Source organism: Aotus nancymaae, unplaced genomic scaffold (genome assembly GCF_030222135.1).
Source record: "Aotus nancymaae isolate 86718 unplaced genomic scaffold, 86718_ANA_hifiasm-v0.15.2.pri h1tg000064l_1, whole genome shotgun sequence".
Taxonomy (NCBI): Eukaryota; Metazoa; Chordata; class Mammalia; order Primates; family Aotidae; genus Aotus; species Aotus nancymaae.
Window position 1 is genome coordinate 5,301,357 of NW_026988479.1, and position 24,687 is coordinate 5,326,043.

At 35.0% G+C, this 24,687-nt stretch overlaps 1 protein-coding gene across 1 annotated transcript in view; it reads left to right on the top strand.

The window, feature by feature from the left end:
• CHSY3 (chondroitin sulfate synthase 3) overlaps nucleotides 1-24,687 on the top strand; it is a 288,921-nt gene that overhangs the window by 158,176 nt on the left and 106,058 nt on the right. The gene's annotated exons all lie outside the window — the stretch shown is intronic.

The window sequence follows — 24,687 nt, forward strand, 5'->3', positions numbered from 1 at the left end:
AAAAGGTATCATATGCTTTTCAAAAGACTTACCAACACAAAATTAATTTTATTCACATCAGAAAATGAATATATATGCCAGATGAACTTTATGACAGAAGACTATCTTAAGGTATAACAAAAATAGTACAGTTAATTTTAATTTTAAATCCCATGCATAAAGCTATATTTGTTAATCAAATCTCGAATCTGAGCCACATTTTTAAAAAACGAAATGAAGATGTACAAAGAAAAACTGGTACCAGTCTTACTGAAACTATTCCAAAAAGTCAAGAAGGAGGAATTACTCCCTAACTCCTGCAAAACCTGTATCACTCTGCTACCAAAATTGGGCAAGAACACAACAACAACAAAAAAAGAAAACTACAAGGCAATATCCCTGATGAACCTAGATGCAAAATCCTCAAGAAAATACTAGCAAACTGAATCCAAAAGCACATCAAAAAGATAATTTACCACAGTCATGTGGGTTTTATTCCAGGATGCAAGGATGGTTCAACATCCCCAAATCAATAAATGTGATTCATCACATAAACAGAAGTACAAACAAAAACCACATGACCTTTTCAATAGTTGCAGAAAAGGCATTCAATAAAGTCCAGTCCAACATTTCTTCTTGATAAAAACCCTCAACAAACTAGACATAGACAGAACATACCTCAAGATAACAAAGGCCACATACAACAAACCCACAGTTACCGTACTGAATACAGAAAAGCTGAAAGCCTTTTTTTCTGAGAACTGGAACAAAGCAAGGATGTCTACTCTTACTTCTATCATGCAACATAGGGGTGGAAGTCCTAGCCAGAACAGTCAGGCAAGAGAAAGAAATAAAAGGCATCTAAATCGAAAGAGAGGAAGTGAAATTATCTCTGTTTGCTTATGACATGGTCATACACCCAGAGCACCTAAAGACTCCTCCAAAAGACTCCTAGACTTAATAAACAAACTAAGTGAAGTTTCAGGATACAAAAATCAGTGTGCAAAAACCAGTAGCATTTCCATACACCAATAACATTCAAATTGAAAGCTAAATCAAGAACTCAATCCCATTTGCAGTAGACACACACACACACACACACACACACATGCACACACAAACACCTAGGAATACATTTAACGAAGGAGGTGAGAGATCTCTAAAATGATAACTACCAACACTGATGAAAGAAACCCCATAGATAACACAAACAAAAGGAAAAATATCTCATGCTCATGGATTACATGAATCAATATTGTCAAAATCACCATACTGCCTAAAGCAATCTACAGATTCAGTACAATCCCTATAAAATTATCAATGTCATTTTCATAGAAGTATAAAAAAATTCTAAAGTTCATATGGAAGCAGAAAAGACCCTGAATAGCCAAAGTAATCCTAAGCAAAAAGAACAAATCTGGAGACATCACACTGCCTGACTTCAAATTATACGACAAGGCCATAGTAACTGAAACAGCATGATACTGGCATAAAAATAAATACTTTGATCAGTGGAACAGAATAGGGCACCCAGCTATAAAGCCACATACAACCAATTGATCTTTGACAAAGTTGACAAAAATAAACAATGGGGAAAGGACACTCTATTCAATAAATGGTGCTAGAAAAATAGGCCAGTGATATGCAGATGAATCTCTTTTATCTCTTACCATTTACAAAAATTAACTAAAGTTGGATTAAAGACTTAAATGTAAGACCTGAAACTAAAAATCACAGAAGAAAATCTAGGAAAAATTCTTTACAACATTGACCTAAGCAAAGAATTTATGATGAAGACCCTAAAAGCAAATGCAAAAAAACAAAGTAGACAAATGGGACTTAATTAAACTAAAATCTTCTGCACAGCAAAAGAAATAATCAACAGAGTAAACAGAAAACCTGCAGAATAGGAGAAAATATTTGCAAATTATGCCTGTGACAAAAGACAAATGTCCAGAATCTATAAGGAACTCAGACAATGCAACAAGAAAAAGACAACCTCATTGAAAGCTGGGCAAAGGACATGAACAGTCATTCCTTCAAAGAAGAAATACAAGTAGACAAAAAACACATGAAACAATATTAAACATCAGCAATCATCAGAGAAATGCAAACTAAAACCACAATGAAATAGCATCTTACATGAGTCAGAATGGCTGTTATTAAAAAGTCAAAAGAAAAAACAGATGTTAGCATGGATGCAGAGAAAGGATAACACTTAAACATTATTGGTAAGAATGTAAATTAACCTCTATGGAAAATAATATGAAGATTTCTCTTCCTTTTTTTGAGACAGAGTCTTGCTCTGTGCAGTGGCACAATCTTGACTCACTGCAACCTTCACCTCCTGGGTTCAAGCTATTCTCCTGCCTCAGCCTCCCAAGTAGCTGGGACTACAGCTGCATGCCACCATGACCAGCTAATTTTTGTATTTTTAGTAGAGATGGGGTTTCACCATGTTTGCCAGGATGGTCTCAATCTCTTGACCTCGTAATCCACCCACCTTGGCCTCCCAAAGTGCTGGGATTACAGGCATGAGCCACTGCACCCGGCTGAAGATTTATCAAAGAACTGAAAATAGCACACCATTCAACCCAGCAATCCCCACTACTGGATAGCTACCCAAAGGAAAAGAAATCATTCTATTAAAAAGACAAATGTACTCATATGTTCATTGCTGTACTATTCACAATAGCAAAGTGATGGAACCAACCTAAGTGTCCATCAACAGTTGACTGGATAAAGAAAATGTAGTATATATATGCTATGGAATGTTACAGCCATTTTAATAAAGAGTGAAATAATTCCCTTTGCAGCAACATGTATGAAGCTGGAGGTCATTATCCTAAGTGAACTAACCCAGAAACAGAAAACCAAGTACTAAATGTTTGCACTTATACATGGAAGCTAAACAGTGGACACACATGGACATAAAGATGGAAATAATGGACACTGGGGACTCCAAAAAGGGAGAAGCTGAGAGGGTGGAGAGGGCTGAAAAATTACCTGTCAGATAAAATGTTCACTATTTGGGTAATGGGTACTCTAGAAACCTAATCTCTATCAATATGCAGTATACTCATGGAACAAGCAAGCACATGTGCCCTCTGAATATAAAATAAAATAAATTTTTAAATGCAGTGAAATCAAAGTAATTTCCAAGGAAATTCATGTTTCTATAAACTAGAGACCTAATTTTTAAACATTAGGTCCAGAGGCTAGTACAAACTACAATTTGTTCTATTAATTTGCATATTTTCCAGAGTTTATGAAGTTTATTTTTTTAGTAAATAACTTATTCAGGCTATATGTCAGGCTGAAATAAATATCAAGCATATTTTAAGGTATATATTAACTCCCCTCTGCCTGTACAATTTTTTAAAAGCATGATGAAAAAAATATAGATTTTTTTTTGACATGGGATTCAGTTCCCAAATAAAAAACAGACTTCCATTTAAAAGGAAATTTGCATTTGGTGGATAATAAATAGCTCCTGGATTTTGTTGAGTGTGGCTTCTTTTAGCATTCTTTTCTTTCTTGCATTTTAACATCTGTTAAGATTCAGCAGTAGAATTTGGTCTTCTATATTAAATGGCTACATCTATTTTTTGATTTTTAAATTAATTATCTTACCACTTCAAAACTGAACATAAACTTTATAGTTTTTTATTGTATGCATGTAATCTTAGCAATAGTTTTGTGAATATATGTCTACTGGCCTGAATCTCATCAGGTATTTGATATGCGGGGCGGGGAGAGTAGCTGAAAATGAAGAAAAAAACAAAGGACTCTCAGCATAAATAAGGCTTTTGTCTTTAACTTTTGGAGCCCAACTTTCCCTTATACTTCTATACTGATTTTCATAAAGGTTCACAAAATTGGATGCATTTCAGTAGTGAAACTGTCACTGTACAAGAATGTTCTTCATCTGATTTTTCATTGTTGTGACACCTCAAATATACATTTGTGTCGTAGTTTTATATCTCTCATCTTGCTGTTTCTCTAAATTTCTATCTCCATTCCTCTTGAGAAACTTTCATTGTTGCTGTTGTCATTAAATATTTGAAGAGCACGTACTCTCTTTTTATAAATGTAGTATTTTCATTTCCCAGGAGTTCTGTTATATCTTAGTGCATTTGTGCTGCTACAACAGAACACCACAGACATAATAACTTATAAACAATAGAAATTTATTTCTCACAGTTCTGGAGGTTGATAAGTCCAAGATCCAGGTGCCAGTATTTGGTGTCTGGTGAGGGCCTCTTGCAGCATGCTCACCTGGCAGAAGATGGAAGGGCAAGAAAGCAAGCTAGCCCAATGCTGTGTGGAGCCTCTTTTATCTGGGTCTTAATCCCATTCACTTGCAGAGGAGCCCTCATGGCCTAATCACCTCTAGAATGCCCTATTTTTTAATATTATCACATTGGCAACACCTGGATTTTGGAAGGAACACATTCAAACCATAGCATGATAATTAAGGAGGACAATACTGATGAGGATGATTGCTAATGGTAAATTTTTTGATGATTTAGGAGATATTATTGACTAAGTTTGCCTTCCTATTCAGACGCTAATAAAAATGTAGTTACAGGAGACTTTGCAGATATATTAAGGAAGACTTCGGAACAACTGACTTGCTGTTTTGGCTGGAGACAATCTTATATTTTAAAATGTTTTCATTAGTGGCCCATAAGATGTTAGACACTCCCATCTAATATATCTTTAGTGATTATTTTAGGTACATACTCTATATCCAGAATGTACCAGATGTTTTGCACATATTCTCTCCTGTCCCCACAGGAGTCATGTCATGTAGTTATAAGGTCTATTTTACAAAGAGGAATTGAGGCTGACAGAAGTTAACGAGTTTTTACACAATTATACAGTGGCTAAGGAAGGACTGGAGATGAGTTCTATTTATTGCTTCAATTCTTTACTGCCCATCTTTTTTGTGTTTGGATAAGGGAGGTGGTTTTGAAATGACTTTTACTTGCTCTAGGCAAATTTCAGAGACAAACCTACTTCTGTGGTTCACGTTAAGAATTTTAAAAACAGTTCAAATAATGTTGCTCAATTTGAGAAACAGATGAAAGTCTTGTCTGCTATTCATTGACTTCACATTTTTACATAATGAGTATATGATGTCGAAATCTGCATATGACTGATTCTTTATCTAGAACCAAATCTCAGAGAATTCTCAAGAGCAAGGACTGCTCCTAGAATTCTTCCAGGTGATTTGCAGGGTCTATAACGTTAAGTCCAAACGAAGTCATTCACCATGAGAAAAGAGAAAGTCTGGATAGGTTACCAAATAATTGTGCTGCGTATGACATACTATTTTCTTTTCCTTCTTCTAGAACTCTCTTTGTATTAGATTTAAGAATATGCCTCTCTCAGGAGCTGCCTAGGGGGAATATATTTATTGTGAACAGTCAAGAACCCATGTATGGTTTCGACTTTGCACACATCAGTTTGCAAAAGTAGTTTCTTTCACTTTTTTCATTACCGTGTGTGCACTGATTTCCTGCATATGCTGTGAATAGAACGTGGTGTCTGTAACTCATTCATCGGGAAGAAGTCCTTTATTTTGCTACTACTGAGCCAACAGATGCCAAAGCCTCAGAACAGTTAAATTTATTTAAAATGTTGTTTTTTTAATGGTGGTTGTTTGGATTTTGCCTGTAAAATATGAACACAGTGTTCATTATTTTGAAGGAATAAATCCACTTTAAAATAAGAACACCTTTGCTATCTAATAGCAACTTTGACATTTAGAACCAACTTGTAAAAGTTCTGTCCTAATACTTGAATATTTATTGAAGATTTAGTGATAGCCCTCGGCCTCTATTTAGTACAAATTGAAAGCAAAACAAAGCGCAACAAAAAACAACTCTTGTAGGCCATTGGCCCTTCATCTGCTTCTTTCTTTAGAATTTCTGATAATGGGGATTTTAGGGCACTTCATAGAAAATAAGGTTGCTTCTTGGAATTGCATGGAGTACACTAGGGTCCATTCTCTATGTTACTCTTTGTATTCTCTGGGGTAGCTTCTTGTTCTTGGGTGAATCTGAGAAACTAGTGAAGATCACAGACTACCAAAGACGGTCCCTGAGACTGACTAATCACCCCTAATCATTCTAGGGGTGATTAGTCTTACTGATCAACTTCACAACTCGAGTAAAGCTAGTTAAGTGTAAAATATCTAAGATAGCACTACTGTATCACCAGTTTAAAAGGGTGAGAGAAAGTTGTATTTCTAGTCTGACTTTGATCCATTTTGTAAATATGCTCCTAAATTTATTGTCTGACATCATTGTTTAATCACAGCCATTCATCGACTTTTCCAGTTTGGTGAGACTCCAGTTTACTAAACTGAAATGTCTGGTTCACACAGTCTCCTCCCTGTCACATTGATTCAGGGCCCATAATTTTTTTTTAATTCTGAACAATATCCCTGTTCATACTGCTTTATATTGCATTAAGATCTCCCCAGCCTGCTTTCAGGTCATTAACTCTTTATTCCCAAACACATTTTGGCTTCTACCATGGAAAATAATCCAAAACTTGGAACACACCATGTTCTGAGACTACATCAACATAAAAAGCCATGAATCTTTGCCCTCATTTCTTCATGCTTCTTCAAACCAGCATTTTCTACTATTTCTGTCAGAGGATTCTGCTACTCATTACTTCCTTTTCAATATCCTTGTTCATGTTTCTCTTTCATTTGTCGTATCTTAGAGGATTATGGAATTCTTGACCAAAATCATCTATTATAATTGATTTTGCACACAACTATGCTGGGTATTATTTCAGAACACTCTGGGGATAATATTTTGCTTCCCCCAAAATAATAGAGTATGCTGAATCCAGAGAGGCCACTGAGAAAACCTCCCTCCTTTTGAATACTATGAGAACTAAGGAGCATAAAAGTTAAGTGACTTTTCCAGAGGCTCGCAATTGATTAGTAGCAGGATGGAATTTGAACTTAGGGTCTCTTACTGTAAGTCCAGTTATTTTTACATTATTCTGTTCGCCGAACAAAATGAAACTGGGGTATATAGTATAGTAGGACTTGACTACCCCAAGGGGATTTGAGAAAAAAATTAAGTATAGCATCCTTAACCAATCTCAAGGATTCCACCCAATCCTCAGGTTAGTAAAGCTTTATTTGATCCTATCTCTATTGTTATTACTTGTTTATAACTTGCATAGCACTTTGACATTAGGTGACTTCATTATATAATCTAACTTCTCCATGGAGAAAATAAGGAGTCATCTACTCTGAGTATATTCAGGCCAGGAAAAGGCGTAAGCTGCAGGACCAGCCAGGGAGCACAAAAGCAAGCCTCACTGTTGGATGCTTCTCAGCACCCTTCAGGATCTGGGGTCTGTGATATGCTTATGGTGGCTATTTCAGCAGGAGTGCTGTTTTACCTCATGCCTGGGCTACTGCCAGCAAGGCCAGCATGCTAGATTCCTTTTCAGTGATCTGCCAATGTAAGGAATGTGTTACATAATAGTGCTTTAGAAATTTATGAACTAGCACCTCAGTTTCTCCTCCTGCCTGCATTTCATTTTTATTTTCTTCAAGTATATTTTATACAACACAGTTGTACAAAAGAAGCTGTGGTGACTTTGAGTGGGAAATAATCCTTTACTAAATGTTTCACATCATAGTTTGCTGAAACTCACCAATGTGACTTTCCAATAACAGTGAAATAGCTCTCTTTCTGAAGCCTTCTCTAATTCCACTGGCCAAATAGTTCTCTTCTTCGTATGTACTACAATCATTTTATATCCTGTAAATTTCTCTATGAATTTGTCAACATTTTATATTTTTATTAGATGTTCACCATAGTTCTGTTTTGTAACATGGTTTGAAGTAATTGAAAAATTGTCATATCCTTTACAAACTTAGTTGGTTTGTACACAATGTATGCACCCAAATATTTTCTAATTGAATGCCTCTTTGAAGTAATGAAATTGTGTTCACTCTTCCAACTTCTCAAACAGCTGTGTAATGAACGCATGAATCTAGAGTATTTATATAAAACAAACTTTTTTAGTGGTAGGAATGTTTGTTTAGCAGAATTAAAGCAGTAAAGATACTGATGCCACTTCTGTACTCTATTGTATTGGGCTTTTAAAAGCAAAAACAGCCACTCCTAGAGAAGGTACCAGGGAAACAGTACTCTCAGAAGGAAGAGGTTAGAGCAAGAAGATGAAAGGAATCTTTAGGGTAGGGTAAACTTTGAGACTGTGAGTGACTATGTACGTTTGTATATCTGGATTTTTGTTTACATGATTATAATGTCAAAGACATTGACTTATTCATCTCTATGTTCTACCCATCTTTCACAATAAAGCATTGTTGAATGATTTAATGTTACATAGGCTCCCAAAATAAATGTAGAACTTTTTACAAAATTAAATCCAAGTTATAGTTTAGGTCTATGAAAGTTTAATGTTTGTTGGTCTATAAATATCTTTCCTAGTGAATAACTGGGTACTGGGCTCATAAATGTCCAGGCAGCTGTAAATATGTATTTCATGTAACTAGCTAATGTTTAAGTTGCCATCACCTCTTCTTACCCCTTCTTCAGTGTGGCCTGTTTCAACATTGAATTTAATTTCATTTGTAATTCTTTATTGGTTTTCCAGCCAACAACTAAATGTCATTATCATACACAGAGCACCACCAATTTCTGTTAATTAGCTCTGTAATTGCAAGTGAAAGAACTGAATACACTTGAGTTTCCCATGAAAATTAAAAAATAAGATGGAAAATCCACTAATTGCCCATTTCACTTTCAGAAGATTTCATAATTACCAAAGCATCTCTCAGCTGCATTGAATTGATGTCTCTGACTGTACATGATGGTCCAGGTGCTCACAGGATGGGTTGTCTTCAGTTGTGCTGATTTCATGTTTGTCAGTAGTCACCATGAAAACACTGTAAGAAAAATACTACTCCTCTAAAGAACAACAACAACAACAACAAAAAACTATACAACAACATGTCTACTCCCTTTCCTAGTATAGAAACCTTTGTGGGGAATTCACTTAACATCCCAAGTGTGTATTGGAGGGTTGCCGCAGAGCAAGAGTGTGCCAAAGCACAAACGTACAGGTAGAAAATATGAAGCAAATTCATAGGAATAAGTACCGTATAGCAATTCCTTATGAAAAACACCATTTTAAATGGTATGAGTCTGTAAAGACATTTTCCAAAAGCTTTCATCAGTCATGGTGGTATGTGATGCCTGCAGTCAATTTATTTATAGTCTGTCACTGTCAGGTTCTGGCTCAAAAAGCTGATCTTTCACTTTCACACATTTATATAGATAGTTAAATAACCACTAGAAAGCAAATTTGTTAAGGAAAAGGATTTGGTTTTGCTAATTTTGGGATCTACAAAGTCTAGTAGCAGAGTCTGTTACCATTCTAGAACTCAATAATTGTTTTGTGAATGAATGAATAAATGGGTGGAGTACTCAAAATATGTATGTATTTCATTGCATTTGTAAACATCCTGTCATAGAAAATCCATATTTTCTAATAAGTTACCCAAGGTTCAATTACCTTTAAATCATATTAGCTCAACTTGAAAACATAAGCACTATTTAACTCTTTGAATGGAGAATGTTATTGAAGAGGTAGAACAGTCCAAGTTCAGGCCTGTCATCACAGCCTCTGTGGTCATCACACCTAGCCTGTGGTCATCTTCTCAGTTATGGGACATAATGCATTTGAAGCTATAAGACTATGTAAGTAGAAAATTACTATGAATATTGATCTGTGACCAATGAAATGAGCAGAAACAAAACACACATTTCAATCTTATTAAATGAAATAAGCCAAAATAGAAGAAGAGTGTATGACTAGGCATGGTGACTCACTCCTGTAATCCCAACATTTTGGAAGGATGAGGTGAAGGATTGCTTGAGCCCAGGAGTTCAAGACCAGCTTAAGCAACATAGTGAGACCCCCATCTCTATTTTTAAAATATATATATTTTAAAATAAATTTTTGAAAATAACATATAAAACAGTTTTCTCACGTAACTATTTTTGTGACATGCCGTGGCCTATTTGGTAAATGTATACATATGAATCCTTGTAGACTTGGCTACTTAATATTTGCATAATTTTATGGCCTTATTTACACATTATATCATATATGATTTGAATCTTTACTATTGCTATTCTTATTGGATTGAAGTTCTAAGAAACATAGCATATTCCAGAATGTGCTCTAGATTCAGCTAATAGGTAGAAATCTCTGATAAAATGGAAAACAAAAGTTATTTATCTTACTTTTATGTTTTTCCTTCTCACCAATTCTTTCTTTTCTAAATTAAGATTTTAGAGAATTCCTCTGTCATAAATTAAGTGACTAATTACATTTGACAATTTATATATCTCACTACGAGGTACTTTATTACCATTTCCACTGTAGCATTTACATTTAATATTGACATTTATCTTAAGTAACTTTTTTAATGACACTTATAAGATATAGGCATATATTTCTATTTCTTTGATGATTATAGAATTAGAAGCACAGAAAATATCACATATCTAAGAAAAATGTACCAATAATAGACATAATGACAAAATAGATCTTATATCTATTTTACAAACACAGTCCACTCTTTAGAATTTCAGAACCATCTTTACACTCAATATTAACCATAGGAGTACTACCTATGAAAATACTTCTCTTCATGAAAATTCTAAATAAGTAAGTTTTTATTATTTGATTTGGATTACTGTTATGTATCCATTGTCATATAATGTTAAAAGAAATGATAGACATTATACTGAATCAAGCAATTTGAGTTGTTCCCAGAACTGATTACATTTGATTGCCAGTGAAGGCTGGGATATCTGTTTTTCAGACCAAAACAAGCTAAGATTAGGACACAGTGATTGACAGGCAAATAACTTGGATAAATGAATCCACCAAGTCCAGCTTTCTTGGGTACATCATAGTAAACTTTACATGGATTTTGGTGTCAGAAAATCATGAAATAAAAAACCTTCTTAAGTACAAATGTTCAATTAACTATAGAAATCATAGTGTAGTACTGAAATATTGAAATGATTAAATACAATTGGTTTTTTTGGATGTTGAAAATGGAAAATAATTTTAAGGTTGTTACTCAATTATTTGGCTAAAGGCCCTATTCCTCATTAACTTGTTACAGTCATATAAAAATAAATTTAACTTTTACTACTTTGATAAAATACACAGATATTGAGCACTGTTGAAATGTTAATAAAAGTAAGACAAATCTTAATAATATGAAAGCTGTTTTCAGCTGCCAAAATAAAACTCACTAGGAATAAACACAGGAAGAACAGTGACGTTTGACTACTTTAAGACTCAGATTTGTTTTATTGGTGCTTCAGAAAGATTGGAAGTCATTTTTATATTTCTTTTTATTTGCAGAGAGAAAGGTTTGTAGCTTTCATAGACAAAACTATATAGGTCACTGTGTTTATTTATCTATATATGTCTATGCCATTTAGATAGATTAGATAGATAGAAAGACAGACAGTAATAGATAGAGATGCTTTTTCAAGATTGTATCAGTTTAGCAGTGCAGTATCCAATCTGATGTCCAACATTGGCAATAAAGGGACCCAGTGTTCTCTCTATGATGAGGCAATTGAGATCCAGAGAGCTTCATAAAGATATCTATTATTTTGAAACTAACTGGGAAATTAGTAAATGCACAGTTTTATAACTGTATACAAGGGATAACACTTGTCACCTAAAATATTAAGTAGTTCTTGGTTTGCTGGACTTTTACGTTTAAATATTTGCATGAAAATGAAGGTTTCATATCCAAAATAAATTTTCAAACCTGTCATTTGTATTCTGCCAAGAGAAAGAAGAGTTGAGTCCATTCTCTGAACAGTTTGGACAGTTTAAATACATGAGTGAAAAGACCCATATCTGTGTGAGAAACAAAACAGTTTATTTTGCTTTATAAGACTGAACAAAATATAGCTAAGTAAAAAGATGACATTATTGTATTTCCGTGAGTGTGTGTGTGTGTGTGCGTGTGTGTGTGCGTGTACATATATCACATTTCTTTATCTATTTAACCCTTGATGGACAGTTAGATTTCTTACATATCTTGGCTATTGTGAATAATGCTGAAATGAACATGGAAGTTCAGATAGCTCTTTGACATACAAATTTCGATTGTTTGGATATATACTCAGAAGTGGACTGCTAAATCATATAGTAATTCTCTTTTTAGATTTTGAGGACCCTTTGTATTATATTTCTTTTTTTAAAAATATAAACTTTATTTCTTAACATAATCTCCATCAAGGACAAGACATTTTTCTAGAACACATGTATTATTTTTCAAAGTGACTACTAATTTACAACCCCACCAACAGTGTACAAGGGGTTCCCTTTTCTCCACATCCTCACTAACGTTTGTTATCTTTCTCTTTTTGATAATAATCATTCTAACAGTCATGATGGGATATCTCATTGTGGTTTTAATTTACATTTTCTTGATAATTAGAAGTGTTGAGCATTGTTTAATGTATCTGCTAGCCATTCATATCTCTTCATTTGAGAAATGCCTGTTTAGATCCTTTGCCCATTTTTAATTCAGGTTATTTGTTTTCTTAGTATTGAGTTTTTTGAGTTTCTTATGTATTTTTTGATACTAACCCCTTATCAGACATACGGTTTGCAAATATTTTCTCCCAATCCATGGTTGTCTCTTCACCCTGTTGTTTTCTTTGCTATGCAGATGCTTTCTAGCTTCAGGCCATCTACCCAGGAAATCATTGCCAAAAGCAATGTTTTGGAGATTTTCCTCTATGCTTTCTCCTTTGTAGCTTTACAGTTTCAGGTCTTAACATTTAAATGTTTAATTCATTTTGAGTTGATTTTTGTGTGATGTGAGAAAATATTTTAATTTTATTCTAATGTCATTCTTCTGCATGTGGATATCCAGTTTTCCCAGCATCATTTATTGAGGAGACTGTCCTCTCCCCATGTGTGTTCTTGGCACCCTTCTTGAAAATCTATTAATAGGTAAATACTTGGGATTATTTCTGGGCTTTCTATACTGTTTCACTGGTCAGTGCATCTGTTTTTAATGCCAGTACCATTCTGTTTTGATTACAATAGTTTATAATATATGTAAGTCAAGAAGCATGATGCCTCCAGCTTTGTTCTTTTTGCTCAAGATTGCTTTGGCTATTCTGGGTCATTTGCGGTTCCATGCAAACTTTAGAATATTTTTTTCTATTTCTATGAAAAAATGGCACTGAGATTTTGATAAGAATGCATTGAATTTGTGGCTTGCTTTGGGTAGCATAGAACATAGTAACAATATTAATTCTTTCTATCTGTAAACCGGAATATGGCACAGCCTTTAAAAAGAAGGAAATTCTGCCATTCATGATAACATGAATTGAACTGGTGCACATAACGCTAAGTGAAATAAGCCAGGAACAGAAACACAAACACTGTATGATCTCACTTACATGTGGAATCTAAAAATATCAGTCTCACATAGACAGTGTAAGTAGAAAGGTGGCTACCAGAGGCTGGGAGAAGGGCGGGATAGGAAAAGGGAAGATGTTGATCAAAGGGTACAATTCAATTCAATTATACTGGAGGAATAAGTTTTAGTGATCTATTGCACTTCATTGTACCACAGTTAATAATAATGTGTTATGTTTAGAATTGCTTAAAAGAGTGGATTTTAATGTACTCACACAAAAAATTAAGATGTGGGATTGAGTCTTTTTACAGTGTATACATAGATCAATATTTTTGTTCAATTAAAAATGAACTTTGTTTTTCTTTTGAGACAGAGTTTTACTCTGTCACCCAGGCTGGAGTACAATGGTACTCTCGGCTCACTCACTTGCAGTGATCTCGGCTCACTGCAATCTCCACCTCCCAGGTTCAAGTGATTATCTTGCCTCAGCCTTCCGAGTGACTGAGATTACAGGCATGCACCACCACGCCTGGCTAATTTTTATATTTTTAGTAGAGATGGGGTTTTACCATGCTAGTCTTGAACTCCTGACCTCAGGTGATCCACCTGCTCTGGCCTCCCAAAGTGCTGTGATTACAGGCATGTGCCACTGTGCCTGGCCCAAAATAAATTTTAAAAAGAAAAATGTCACCATTGGCTAAACTTTATCGAAATTAACTGAATCTTACATTGTAATATTAGGTAATCTATTGTATATAGTTTGCAATGCATATTTTTGTTTATTTCTTATCTGATTTTCATAACAGACTTTAGTGACAAGCATGGTAGAAACATCACCCTACGTCACAGACTGGAGAGGTGAGACACAGAGTTTGAATCAACAACCCAAGTTCATATAACTAGTATGTAAAGAGCAATATTTTTCCAAGTGATGATCAGATTATATTTGTTCACCTGACTTTTTGTTCCCTTGTCTGTGTCCTAGTAAAATCATATCACATTGGAAGATTTAACAATTCTCTTTCAGCTAGAATACAATACAATTTTTTTTTTAATGAAACAGAGTCTGTTTTTTTTGTAAAACAGAGTCTGCACTCCAGCCTCTGTCGCCCAGGCTGGAGTGCAGACAGAGGCTGGAATGCAGTGGCATGAACTCAGCTCACTGTATCCTCCGCCTTCCAGGTTCAAGTGATTCTCATGCCTCGGCTCTTGAGTAGCTGGGACTACAGTTGCACACCATGATGCCTGGCTTATTATAGTATTTTTAGTAGAGATGGAGTTTCATCATGTTGGCCAGGCTGGTCTCAATCTCCAGCCTGAAGTGGTTCACTCACCTCAGCCACCAAAGTTCTGGGATTACAGGCATGAGGCACAGTGCCTGGCCATACAACTTTTTTTAAATAGTATACCACCACTAGAAGATATGGCACACATTACTAAAAGATAGGATAACAGAGTAGAATAAAGTCGTTAAAACATAGGAAATGAGAGGATGAATTTGATATAACCAAATTTGCTCTCTTAATATTTAGGAACTGCTAAAATTAAAGTATTTATATAATATGGAATTTCTACATGACTTCCACAATGTCTATTTATGAAAAATCCAACTATTTAACATGGAAAATATTTGAAATACTTTTATTTTTTGGTTCGGAAGATAGGGGACAGTTTTCTATACAAAATGCTCTTGAGAGAAGAAATACTTTATTAAAGATTATAAGACTGTTCATTTCTTCCATTTTTACATTGAAATAGTGTTGAATACTGCCAGATAAAGATACCATATTTAGGATTCAATACTTATTGAATGCAACTGGAAACCTTGCTTTTATACTAAATAAAGAGGAAAGATGATTTTTGAGAGTAAACAGTTGGAGTTATATAAACAAATACATTAATGATAATAATAATAATTAAGCTTTTAAACTTAATAGCCACAAGACTTCAGACAAGTTACCCCTTGTCCCTGAGCTGTATTTCGTTCTATCATTTGTAGATGAAATAAGAATTCCTCTCTTCCTTGACTGCTGTCAAGATTATGTAGAATAGAGGGCTTTGAGATTCCACAGTCACATTCATTTACGGTGTTATTTCTGTTTGTTTGTTAAAACCACTGTTACTTTTTTTCCAAGAACTGAGACGGGCCATTGTGGTCCACCTACCTTAAATGTGCTTAAAATAGTTCAGGCTTAGAAAGGGATACATCCAACTCATTATTCTTGCTTTACAGGAAAAAGTCAAACACCTTCTTTTATACAGTCTTGGTCTTAAAATTTAAGAAAAAGAACCTTGCTTTTTAGAATGTTCTGGTGCTCAGAATATTTTTAAATGAACTGAAATATAGTGATAATACAATAAAGCAATATAAAATTCAAAGAGATGGGCCTATATTCATATATTACATACTTTAATTACTACGCTTATGCAGTTGTATTCATTCTACTAAAAATATTCCTGTTTGAAAATACTCAATGCCTTTCTGTTCATTTTTATTTAGGTTGCACTTTTTTCCTTTCCCATTCATTCAAACTCTTATTTTTCAAGTGGCTGTTACACAGATAAAACATTATGTAGATACTACGAAAAATACAAAGACAAAATATTTATAAATCTTGACCTCAGATTACTTAGCATCAAGTTGGATAAAGGTAAATCAATTTCGTATGTATAATAAAATGCAAAAAGCAAAGAAGCTGGCAGTGCTTTGGGGAAAATGAAGTAATAGTGCTTGCTGTGCCATCTCTGTGGAAGAAAACCATGTCAATGGCATGAGATCAAGTAAGGCATGTGCCACCAGAGTTTTCATATAGGCCAATATAATTCATTCGTATTTCTTGTGATAATTTCTGTTGCTATCCCAGTACCTCAGATTCAATGATGTACCAGAATTTATCATGTTTTCAAAAAGTACTGTTTCCTTATGACCTCATTTTACTTTTCAGGGGCATTACCACCTTCTCAGCTATCAAGGTGTAAAATCTTGGTAATCTTTGACCCTTGGTAATCTTTTACCCTTGGTAATCTTTGACCCTTCCCTCCGTCTCTATACTCAAGTCTATAGGGATAGGGATCCATGTCTTTTTTGAAACTATACATATCTGCCTTTCTAGTCCCAGCCTTGCCTTAACCTGACTACTCTCCACTTGGTCAACTCACCCTGTGTCATTGTATGTCTATGCTCTTGCATACCTATTTTCCTCTACCTGGAATGCCCTTCCTTGAAGATTTTTTCAGAGCTGTAAGCGTCTAACTAAGATGCAGCCTTATCCATGAGCCTTGTCTATCCTCTTTCTCATTGCATACTTTCACTTCAGGACACCCTGCCCTCCAAGCTAAAATGAAATCTTTTTTTTTTTTTTTTCAAAATCCATGGCCCTCACTTTCTACCACTTTTGCAGTCTTATCACATTCTATGCCACATTATAATTATCTGAGAACATACTTTTTTCTGTAATTAGCTTATAATGCCCTAAAGCAAAGAAACTTTTTTTTTCCATTTTGGTATCCTGTATCTTATAGAGTAAAATAGTAATAAATATTGTGTATCAGTGACCTAACCATAGATAATTTCAGACAAACAATTTAACAGCATTTCGATTAATATTTTAGAAAATATTCCTACATGCACACACCATGTGTTCTCTAAAGAAAAAAAAATATATTAAGATACATACATGGTCAGGCACGGTGGCTCACGCCTGTAATCTCAGCACTTTGGGAGCCCAAGGTGGGTGGATCACAAGGTCAGGAGTTTGAGCCCAGCCTGGCCAACCTGGTGAAACCCCATCTTTACTAAAAATACAAAAAAATTAGCTGGGCATGGTGGCAGGCACCTGTACTCCCAGCTAGTCAGGAGGCTGAGGCAGGAGAATCCCTTGAACCTGGAAGGCAGAGGTTGCAGTGAGCTGAGATCATGCCACTGCACTCCAGCCTGGTCAACAAAAGTGAAACTCCATCTCAAAAAAAAAAAAATACATATAGGGTTTTACTTCTCTTGAAATGTACTCTCAGTATTAAAAAAGAAGGACATAGTTTTAATAATGCTACATTATTCCTGAAATTTAAATGTAGACTTTTGGATGTAGGGGGTAGTCAATGATCTTTCATTGGAGTTAAAAGATTTTAAACTACAACAAATAGTGCCAAGTGTAGTTGGAAGAGGCATAAATAGTGTCCACATAGGTGGCCAGAAGACGTAAGAGGCCTGCTTGACAAAATCTTTAAAGTTCTACCCATCCCCCACATCCCCAGTGATTCTGGAATTTATTTTAATTTTAATCATGTATACATATGGTAGGAATGTATATAGGCAGTGCCCAACAGGGATAATTCACAATTACTTACAGAAGATCCTGTATCTCTTTAAATTACTGTGTCTAACTTTTTAATAAACATAGTTGTAGTTCTTGCTCTATTTAGGTATACATATACATATATACACCATACTTTTTTTTTAATTGTACTTTGGGATCTGGGGTACATGTGTACATCCTGCATCTTGCAGGATTGTTACATAAATACATACATTCCACTCCCCCCACCCCACCACCCGCCGTTGCCTACATCAGGCATTTCTCCCGGTATTATCCCTCCCCATCTGCCCCACCCCCTGCTGTCCCTCCCCTCCCCTCCATCCCTCCCCTAACCTAGCCCAGTGAGTGTTGTTCCCCTCCCTGTGCCCAAGTGTTCTCATTGATCACCACCCGCCTATGAGTGAAAACATGCAGTGTTTGGTTTTCTGTTCTTGCACACACATATATTTATATATATATCCTTTTTTGTGAGAATACATATTGAACAAAATTTTTGTTTTATTTTATGTAGCAAATAGAAATCTCCTAGAAAGACTATTTCTAAAGAAAGCTAAAAGTGAATATGTAGTCATAACAACTAACACCTATTGAGCACTTAATACTTGCCAGCCACTGTGCTAAGTAGTGCATTTTCTCTGTTGAACTCTACTACAATACTTTGAAGTATTATTTCCATTTTATGGATAAGAAAAGTGAGATTTAGAGAGTTAAAATAACTCATGCAAGGTGAAATATCTTGTAAGTGTTAGTGATAGGGTTTTGAATACCATGGTCTGATCCCAGATCCCAAATACACCATGTTGCAGGGGGCGTCATACAACTTTACCTGGCAGTATCCATGTTTCCTGAATCACACATGACTCTCTGCCAGCCTACCCACTTGGGCTTCAGAATTGCCAAATATAATCTTTATAAGTTTTACATGATCATGATGCTGTGATGCTTTTACTTCATGGGTCTGCATGTTGTTTTGGGAAGATAACAGTAAGTACTTGCCTATGGAGCTGCCACATAAAGAGATGCCTATCCTGGTCCCTGAAAAGCAGCTGCCCCATCTTGATAATATGATCATCTAGGATTAAAAGGTAATTCATTTCTGAAATCATTTTTGAAACATTTTTAAAGGTTTACACATCAGTTTTGACATTGATGGCAGTTGACTATTTGATTTTTTTATTAGATGTTCAAAAACCTCAGATATTATTTGTGCTTATTGCTGTAACCAGTCATTGCTAAGCTAGAATGCTCTCCTAGTCACTATTACGTTTTAAAGACCATTTGGATATAGACTGCATAGTTGGTCCTTAAAAACACAAAATACAAAATGCCATAGTAAATTCCTGCTGACTTCATCAAAGTAGACCTTACTCTTTTGCTCAGTGCTTGAACCTTCAGTGATGCTCAGCTAGGCTCCAAAGGAGAGGGAAGAAGACAGGCAGCTGTCTGGAAACAGCTGTGCCTATTGGAGAGGCCATGAACAACAGTGGAGAATAAGGCCTGATCCATTTCTATATGTCTGTTATACTCAGCCTCTCTTTAATCACCCATCCCTCTGAGCTCACTAGCTCAATATGCTATAGTCGTCAAAGCAGAACATTAAGTATATACTGAGATTTCTTCTCCTCCAAAGGTTATTATGAGGATTGATGAGATTATATTTGTGAAAGATTCCAGCAAACATCAAATGAAAAGCACTGCCTGAATGTCAAGAGCTGCTGCATTTGAAGGAAAACATAATTCTTCTCTGCTTTTTTCTCTTGTATGCCTCAGAGACCCATGACAACCACCATTCTTCCATTTTCCTAGCCTGGATACAGGTTGTAAAAGGACAAAGCTCAAAGCTGAGGTCAGAGCTTCTTTCCTTAGAAATTTAGACCTGACTTGTATTGCTTTTACCTCTTCTAAGTAGAGCATTTCCTTTCAAATATCTTTTATACTACAGGTGTATTTAAATAAATGGAAGTTTCTTTTATTAAAGACTTGAAGCCAAATCTTACAAGGAAAACTTTTTTCTAGCTATGGTATTTTTGAATTTTTGACATTGGGATGAACTTTAGGATTTTTGTGGAAAATAGAATCTTGTTAGGTTTAAAAGCAAATATTTTTGCCTCTTTCCTTTATGATTTCAGTGAATGCTCTCATATGTGGAATGAATATCTTTTCACATATCTAAAGAATATAGTTTCAGGGATAAGCAGAATAGAATCATAGTAGAGAACACAGAGAAGACTCTTACAGACTGGGATTCAGATACTGGATCTGACACTAGCTGCCTGGCTTAAGGCAAATAACTAAAACTTCCCAAGTCTTTGTTCTTTTATCTGCAACAGTAGCGTAATAATCATTCTTGTTTCATAGAGATGAAGAAACAAGATATTTATAAGAAATACTTGGCACAAATTGTACATGTGCAGCCATTACTGATGATTTTAATGTACTGTTTCAATCTACATCAGAGACAAGGAAGTCTGTGAGTACTACATTAGCATGAGAATTTATCAATAAAAAGCTAACATTTCTCTCTCTCGCTACCTTCTAATGATCTAAGGGGCCTAAAGAAGTCATTAAATTGTTTTTTTGTTTGTTTTCTGGCAAGCTCATAGCTAGCCTTGCTCGGGAAAATGTTTTCAGCACTTTAGAAATACACCTGAACACACACACACACACACACACACACACACACACACATACACATACACTTAAACATATACATAAAATCTATATCTATATATTTGTCATGCTCCTGTTTCTGCAGGCTACAGATAATTCAATCAATCTATAGTATAGCTATGTAACATAAACTACTTCAAGGAAGCTTATCCTTACTCCCTAACTAGGTCAGACTTCCAATACACACTTTCATTACTCCATGTACTCATCTCTCTGTGTGACCATGGCTTCTCCATGGGTCTGTAATTCCTGTAATTATTCTGCCCAGAATTGTTATCTAGGTATGCTAGCATACTAGGTATTCTATCTGTGTTGATTGTAGCATTGGTCTATAGCTGAGGACTGATTGCTGTGAGCTGTCATATGAAGCCCAGTAGGATGTGTTTTTCTCAGTTTATTTCTGCAAGCAAGGTATTTTGTAATAAACTCATTACTTTGTTTATAATGTGTTGGCTTCATTTTTAGGATATTAGGTAAAACCTGGGAATGTAAGCAAAATTTTAGTAATTATTTAATGTAACTCTTGGAAAATAAGATCAGAAGTCAGGGTGTGCTCAGCTGAACAGAATGGCCTCTTTTTTAAAAAGACTATCTGCATTGTTTCATTACTTAAATACCTACAAGTTATGAGCAGCACATAAGAAGATAAGGGCTGGGTGGATTTGAGTTGAATAAATATGCTTCACTTACTGTGTGATCATAGTCTATCTTTTAGACTCTCTAAGCCCCTGTTTCTGAATTGAAGATTATGCCTGCAGGGGCCAAGAGAAAACTTCCCCTTCACTCTCAAAAGGTTTACAGTAAAAGAAGCTCACAAAAGACACACTAATAGGAGAAAAGGCATGCAAATTTATTAGCATGCACAAGGAGAAAATTATAGATTGATTACCCCGACATAGTGGGGTACAGTCGTTCTATATCATCTTCTTAGGGACCAGGGAGATGGGAAAATGTGGATGATTTTAGGAAGGTAGTAATTATTTTAGGGGAATTCAATGGGCTTGAAGAATATACAATGGCCGGGGACAAAGTTTATTGGGTCTGCAGAGCAGGCAGTGGTTTGTGACAGAAATCTATTCAGATGTGTTGCTAGCCTTTAGTTTTTCTTCCTGTGATAGGAGTTCAGTTAATGAAAGCTCAGGGAGGAGATCAGCGGTTGCTGTTTTCTTCTTTGGTGGATCTAGACTTCAGTCAGATAAAGGGACCTTAGAAAACAGTTTCATTCTGTACTTTGGGTGGGACCAAGGATCGTCAGACAGGACAGAAAGGTGTGTGTGTTGGTGGGGCAGGTGGCGGGCAGCAGGACTTGGGGGAAGGCAAGTCAGAAAGACCTTGAGACTTCTTTTTCAGCTAAGCATATGTAAGTGCCATGTTTGAGATTATTGGTTTCCAAACCCCAGAATACCCTACGAATGTAGTGTCATGATTAAATTGGATATGTTGTGTAATATCTCAAACTAGTACCTGACTCCCTGATATGGTTTGGCTGTGTCCACACCCAAATCCAATCCCGAATTGTGGCTCCCATAATCCCTATGTCATGGGAGGAACCCAGTGGGAGGTAATTGAATCGTGGGGGCAGGTTTTCCCATGCTGTTCTCATGATAGTGAATAAGTCTCATGAGATCTGGTGGTTTATAAAGGGGAGTTCCCCTGCACAAGGTCTCTTGCCTTCTGCCATGTATGATGTGCCTTTGCTGCTCCTTCACCTTCTATATAATTGGGAGGCCTCCCCAGGAATGTTTAACTGTGAGTTCATTAAACCTCCTTGTCTTTATAAATTACCCAGTCTTGGATGTTTCTTCATAGCAGTATGAAAATGGACTAATACATTCCCAATCTATGTATATTTTTTCCTTTCTTTTGAAATATCTGTCTCAAAGATTTAACAGAGGAATTAAGGAAAGTTATTTTGAGTTATTGCTTGAACTATAAATTTTCCTTACTTGTAGCTCTATAATTAAAAGTAAATCCTAAAGACATTCTGCACTGAACATAATCTCTCTCCTGGAAATATCCACAGACTGGTGTGCACATAATGGGAGTAAAATAGAAAAATCACATTTCCCATCTGAATCCAGGTTAACCAGAACCCGAATGTTAGCATTTGTCATCTACGGTGGGGTTTCGTGGAATTATGATGATTATGATCACAATCTTAAAAGCCCAGCAGTAATGACATTTAAAGGAGACTGCTGAATTTTTACTTATATAGAAAGAGTTTTGATTTATAAGAGTAATAAGTGATTGATAATTTCAGTAGAAGTAATGACTTTTTTAAAACATGAATTCTTCATAGAAAAATTAATACAAGGGATTCTGGAAATGACAAATTTGAGAAGCAGCTACTAATTTGTTTTGTTCAGAGATAAGAAATCCAAATCACAGTGTAGTTTGTTTCCAATCATATGTTTGATCCAACAAAAAATTTTCTTTTAATGCTTTGTCTTAAGAATTTAAGCACTGAATTCACTTTCCTCTTCTATTATTATGAGTTTATCTGAATAAATATCATTAATGCTAATCTCTAGATTAATCTAGCCAAATTCCTTATCTAGCGATTTTTTTCTTAATGAATATTTTCCTATTGTCCATATTGTATTTTATTCCCAAAGGTTATGTAAGTGGGCATACTATGTTAAGTGGACATGGAGCAAGGTTAGAACGGCATGTTGGCATGTGTTTGTGCTTTTAAAAAAAGCCTTCAACAAACACATGATAAACACTATTTTCACAATGACAGAAAAGGAGTGTATTTAATTACTTGTACATGCTTAAGTGACAGTAGTTCTCCTGAAATGTTGAAGCACTATACATACATATATATATATATATATATATATATATATATATATATATATGTATTTTTAAAGGAATTGTGATGGGTTGATAGCTGCAGCAAATCATCATGGCACACATTTACCTATACATTAAACTTGCACGTTCTGCACATGTATCACAGAACTGAAAATATAAAATAAAATACAATGAAATAAGGAATTGTGTTAGTAATAGAAACAGAGGTGACAGAAATGAGGAGCTTCAATCATTTCCAATGTTGTAATTTCCCATTGAATGCAGAGTGGAAACATACTATTCCAAAATCTGAACTTTTTTTCTCTCCTTCTTAATATAACAAGTGTCTGCTGTGATATAAAAGCACTATTTGGTCTCCTATCAATTATTTTATTTTACATTTGGGGTTTGTACATTTGATCAGCAGTAAAGCTAATTCATTTCTCAAATCATCTTCCTACATAGGTACATATGTGAGGATGAAGCAAGTACTGAGCTGGCAAAGCATCTTTATTCACTGGAACCTCTTCTGTTATTTTAAAAATGTATCTCTCTGTGTTAACATTTTATGGAAATGTATGCATAGGAAAATACATCCTATTTTTCTCTTTTTGCAAGACTCACTTCCACTGCCCTAAGGCTAATGAGTCCATGTTACAAGCAGGCTTCATTACCTAGCCATAAATATGACAAGAAAAATATTAAAATCAATTTAAGTCATCACATGTGGTAACATCCAATTTATCTGGCATTATTAAAGGATTAGATGAGAAATATAAATGAATGTTTGAGTTAATAAGGGGTTTAGTTCCTTATGTGCTTTTTCATTTTAGCAAGTTGTCTCCAATGCATCTTTCTAAAATACATTATACTTCAATGAACTCTTGAAATACAGTATTCTGAATACCAGCAAACATTTTTATGATAATTCAAGGTCATTATCATAAACAAATGCTGTTTTGTTTTGTTTTTTTTGGAAAAAAATGTATACTTCTCAAAGGCTTCTGAGGTATTTTTATGGAAATGTATGTATTTTTATGGAAATACCTCAGAAGCCTTTGAGAAGTATACATTTTTTTTTAGCCTTTTAATAAACAGACTTACACTGGTCTTTCTGTTTTCTATTTTTCCTTTTCTTCTTTAAATGGGAGATTGTATTTCAATGTATTCCTCCCTCTAAATAAGAAATGTGCATTTTTATCAATCAAACAATTTGCTATCCACCTTTGATATTTACCTCTCTTCCTTTTAATCAAATAACTAATCATGTTAAACCATTTAAGGTAATTTAGCCACAACTTAAGTTTCTGTTGTCTGAGGGATATTTATTTAAGTATCTCCATAGGTAATTCATATTAGTTCTAGGATACCCTTCAAAAGGCACTTTTCCACTTGCTATTGAGTTTAAGATTTTATTTCAAATATCTGACATTGACA